We start from the raw sequence: 5604 nt of genomic DNA, 5'->3' as shown, positions 1-5604 counted from the left end.
GAGTGTGAGGGAGAGAGAGAGTGTGAGAGTGAGAGTGAGAGAGTGACAGAGAGAGAGTGGGAGAGAGAGAGTGAGAGTGAGAGTGAGAGTGAGAGTGAGAGAGAGAGTGAGAGTGAGAGTGGGAGAGAGAGAGAGAGAGAGAGAGAGAGAGAGAGAGAGAGAGGGAGAGAGAGAGAGAGAGAGAGAGAGAGAGAGGGAGAGAGAGGGAGAGAGAGTGAGAGGGAGAGAGAGTGAGAGGGAGAGAGAGTGAGAGGGAGAGAGAGTGAGAGGGAGAGAGAGTGAGAGGGAGAGAGAGTGAGAGGGAGAGAGAGTGAGAGGGAGAGAGAGTGAGAGTGTGAGGGAGAGTGTGAGTGTGTGAGAGTGTGTGAGAGAGAGTGTGAGAGTGTGAGAGTGTGAGAGTGTGAGAGTGTGAGAGTGTGAGAGAGTGAGAGAGTGAGAGAGTGAGAGAGTGGGAGGTTGAGAGTGAGAGAGTGAGAGAGTGAGAGAGTGAAAGTGAGAGAGTGAGAGTGAGAGAGAGAGTGGGGGAGAGAGAGAGAGTGAGAGAGTGAGAGTGAGAGAGTGAGAGAGAGAGAGTGTGAGGGAGAGAGAGAGTGTGAGAGAGTGTGAGAGTGTGAGTGAGAGTGAGAAAGAGAGAGTGGGAGAGAGTGAGAGTGTGAGAGTGTGAGAGTGTGAGAGTGTGAGAGTTTGAGAGTGTGAGAGTGAGAGAGAGTGAGCGTGTGAGAGTGAGAGAGCACGTGTCGACCAGGCCTCGTCGCCATGGTAACCCGAGTTTAAAACCCGGGGAAGTAACGTGCGTGCCAAGGCAATGTCACCCTGGGAAAGGCAGGATGCGAGGAGCCGGAGATTCTTCCAAAAGGGCATTTAATTCCTCGCACACGATCAACATTATCCTTGAGTCAGCGAGAGAACAATCGGGTAGAGAAGAGTGCGCCGTAATGGTTTGTTTTAATGCACTTCTATACCCCTGGTAGCAATGAGTAAACAAACTGAAGCAATAACAAGTTGTGTAACGGCGGGAAAAACGCTCGGCCTACTGTGCCCGAGATTCTTATTAGGATTGTATTATTTTCGCAGCCCTTTCTATTAAACCACCGGAAGACGGTAAAAAAAGGGAGATTAAAGCCCCTGAGCGCGTGCTCGTGCTGTGCTTTTTACTATTATTATGTTTTTATTCATCCTCCACTCCTTCCTCGGAGTGTAATAGCGTTTTCAGGTCTTTTTAGCATTTATGTGAAGCCGTCGCCGAAAATGCGTAAATTAACCATTGATTTTATGAGTGGGAGACCAGCTTGGTTGTCTGGACGTCGCCCTTACACCTCCCAACTTTTTGGCCTATGGTGGTTGTCAACCGCCGCGTGTTCGTGTTGTTGTAATCGTGTGTTACCTGCACCGACCGGCTGTCCTGGTGTGTGTGTGTGTGTGTGTGTGTGTGTGTGTGTGTGTGTGTGTGTGTGTGTGTGTGTGTGTGTGTGTGTGTGTGTGTGTGTGTGTGTGTGTGTGTGTGTGTGTGTGTGTGGGATTTCGCGCCATATGGTGTGTTTTTAACGAGCCCATCGCACGCCTTGGGAAAGACGCTCCGGGTTCTTATTTTTATTTTTATTTTTATTTTTTCCCGCCCTTTTATTTTTTAGAGCCCAACTGCTCGCTCTCTCTTCTTATTGAACTCGTAAATTAACTATCATGGGCTGATTTTGTCTCTGTTTAGCGGGTGGGGGGTGTGGTGGTTTAGGGGTGACAAGGTTGGGGATCAGTGGGGATCATAAAAGTTTTTCACTTCGAACACAGAACAAACCAAAGCACTCGAATTATCCATTATCCATATTTGAGAATAATTATTTTGTCACTAATATGCTTCTATCTGCCTGGGTGCCAAAATGATTTTGTTAGGGTGCAACTGTGCCACTGATGCTGTGCCCCTCTTCCAGAACACTACCTCTAGAAGGATGACAGACTGAGTCAACCCCACTTGGTGTTAATTCAGCAGGCAGCAGGGCTTGAACTCAGGACTCGAAGATCCCAAGCCAGCCACCCCAATCACGAAGCCAACACCAGGTTGACCATATGTTTGACCTCAGGACTCAAATATCCCAAGCCAGCCACCCTAACCACTAAGCCAGGGGTCTCCAACCTTTTTGGGCGGAGGGCCACAAAACCAAAGTGGTGAGGGGTAGAGCGCTGCACCCCAAAAAAGGACGCTAAATTCCAGGGGAAAAAATAATTAATATGCGGAAATTTAAACAAAAATTAGTGCTGAATATATTTTTCTTGCCAACGAATATGATAAATGAATAATCGTGTTAAAAACACATGTCTAATATGAATCAAAATCATAATAAAAATTACAGAACGCTTTGATCATTGACCCTGACAAATTGGCAGTATCGCGGCCGCATTGTAATGTAAACTTAATATGGCACCGCGGGCCGCATAAATCCGTCTAAGGGGCCGTATGTGGCCCGCGGGCCGCAGGTTGGAGACCCCTGCACTAAGCCAACACCAGGTTGACCATATGTTGAGGGACCATCTATAAATTACGTATGCCAAATGACAACTTTTAAAGACATAACGCTCCCCCTCCCCTCTTGTTCCCATCGCCCAACTTACCTCCTTTGTCGTATGTGTCCCCCTTCTCCCTTTACTGATCCTTTATTCTCAACATTTCCCCCTCTACTCTCTCTCTCTCCACACTTGATCGACAATATTCCCTCACCATCAGGTTTCTCTCCAACACTCCCTCAACGTCCTCCCCGAACCCTTTTATCAACTCTAATTTTCTGAATTTAGCCCCCTTCACCCTGTACTTACATGATAATTAAATGGTTCATAAAATATGAATAATCTCTATGTACACGTATTTATATCTTCGGGATCATTGGGTCAGACGACCTGTAAAAAAAGGGTATTTTCTCAATCCACGGTTCAAATAGATGTTTTGCATTGTGGAGGAGGCCCAAAGTCAAATGTAGATTGTGCACAATGTTCTGGATCATCTGCTCCTGTCGTTTTCTTTTCTTACAGCAACAGAGAAACGAATGTACGATGGTTGGAGAACATTGTGGAAGGAATAATGGTTGGAGAACATTGTGGAGGGAGTAATGGTTGGAGAACATTGTGCAGGGAGTAATGGTTGGAGAACATTGTGGAGGGAGTAATGGTTGGAGAACATTGTGGAGGGAGTAATGGTTGGAGAACATTGTGGAGGGAGTAATGGTTGGAGAACATTGTGGAGGGAGTAATGGTTGGAGAACATTGTGGAGGGAGTAATGGTTGGAGAACATTGTGGAGGGAGTAATGGTTGGAGAACATTGTGGAAGGAGTAATGGTTGGAGAACATTGTGGAGGGAGTAATGGTTGGAGAACATTGTGGAGGGAGTAATGGTTGGAGAACATTGTGGAGGGAGTAATGATTGGAGAACATTGTGGAGGGAGTAATGGTTGGAGAACATTGTGGAGGGAGGAATGGTTGGAGAACATTGTGGAGGGAGGAATGGTTGGAGAACATTGTGGAGGGAGTAATGGTTGGAGAACATTGTGGAGGGAGTAATGGTCGGAGTATCGCTTTGGGTCGAGGAGATCAGCGGTTTGAAACCCAACCGAGTCATACCAAAGCTTTAAAAAATAGTCCATGCTACTTCTTTGCTTAACGTTCAGCATTTAAAGGCTAGAGCATGGAAAAAAATCCCATGGACTGGCATACATGAGGAGGAGGAAATTCCTCCTTGATTTCCCTGCTGAGTGTGGAGAGAAAAGCTATGCGATAAATATGATGTCACCGGTACCCAGAGTGCTCCAGGAAGTGATGTCACTTCCCCCCCAATCTCAGTGGCTATCTGTGTGAAAGTCAAGCGTGGTGTTGTCTTGTGTGTGATTTGTGTTGCAACTCCTCCACGAACCTTAGGGCCTGTAAAAAAATGGTCATGTCACATCGGCTGTGACAGGTTTTCACCCAAATAGCTTGAATTAACCATTTTCTAGGATATAATTGGGGGGGGGGGGTTGGGGGTGGTTTTGGAAACGTGCCTCGTTAAAAAAGAAAGAAGCTCTGAAGGACAAAATGACATGTAAGGCTGTTATTAGAATAATTGAGAATGGCTGGAATGAGGTTGACGAAGTATGAAGGATGGTGAGTATAAGTATAGCTTTGAGAGATGGTGAGAGATAGTGTGAGGTAGTAGTGAGTCACTACTTTGAAGGACTGGTTTGGATGGAGATGGGAAGATAATTATACAGAGGAAGGAAGTAAAGAAAGACAAATGAGGAGATTTATATGTTTTTGGGGAATGTACGTTCGAAAATGTAATGCATTACAAAAGGTGTGTAGCCAGTTGACTCTGGTTTGTGAAGAAGCTCACATCTGAAAGCAAGGAAGGTCTTGACCAGATAGGAGGGAGCAAAAGGTCAAGAGGTTACTGAACTGTCTGTGGTATTACCGGAACAAGCAAGCCCAGCACCTCATTCCTCTGATGGGTAACATTGAAAATGCTCAGAGTTTTATGCTTCATCACATTCACTAGTGTAACTATTGATGTAGGACTCCTTCCTTGTTCACAGTTGAAAGCCTTAAAACACCTTTATGGGTATAAATATCTGATAAAATATTTCAGTCCCTGAACCCAAGTTATGGAGGGGTGGTGTATGGGATGGGGCTGGGGGGGTGGGGGGGAGGAGGAGCTTATTGGTTCACGAAAAAATATTTTCACAAAAAAAATAAGTGACCACTATATTCGTTATTGTTGTGTGTCTGTCTGTCTGTCTGTCTGTCTGTCTGTCTGTCTGTCTGTCTGTCTGTCTGTCTGTCTGTCCCGAGCATAGCTCGGTGGGTTTGATCCGATCCTGATAAAATTTTGGTGGGAGGTTTATATCATGATCAAGTCGTGTTTTCCTGAAAATGGGTATGGTGCGCCCATTATGGGCGGAGCCAAGCCCAAAAAACGTGTTTTTAGGGGGTAGCCGATTTCAATTTGCATCTTCTCCGAGGGGTTTTGTCGAATCTGACGGGTTTCGGTATTTGGTTATCCCAATGGCACCTGCATAGCCCCACTGAGCTCGATTTTTCATTTCTGTCACAAGGTCACGAACTTAGAAAAATTGCGACTTTTGACATAAAAAAAATTTCTTCTCCGAGGGGTTTGTCGAATCTGGCAGAGGTTTCGGTATTTGGTTAGCCCAATGGCACCTGCATAGCCCCACAGAGCTCGATTTTTCATTTTCGTCCCAAGGTCAAGGCCACAAGGTCACAAACTTAGAAAATTGCGAATTGTGTTTTTAGGGGGTAACCGATTTCAATTTGCATCTTCTCCGAGGGGGTTTGTCGAATCTGGCAGAGGTTTCGGTATTTTGTTCACCCAATGGCACCTGCATAGCCCCACAGAGCTCGATTTTTCATTTTCGTCCCAAGGTCAAGGTCACAAGGTCACGAACTTAGAAAATTGCGATTTTGACATAAAACTCCATCTTCTCCGAGGGGTTTGTCAAATCTGGCAGGGGTTTCAGTATTTGGTTAGCACAATGGCACCTGCATAGCCCCACGGAGCTCGATTTTTCATTTTGGTCCCAAGGTCAAGGTCACAAGGTCATGAACTTTGAAAATTTTGAATTTTGACA

Source organism: Eptatretus burgeri, chromosome 2 (genome assembly GCF_056783735.1).
Source record: "Eptatretus burgeri isolate ZD-2024b chromosome 2, Ebu_testis_v1, whole genome shotgun sequence".
Classification (NCBI taxonomy): Eukaryota; Metazoa; Chordata; class Myxini; order Myxiniformes; family Myxinidae; genus Eptatretus; species Eptatretus burgeri.
Note: the sequence above shows the minus strand (reverse complement) of the source record.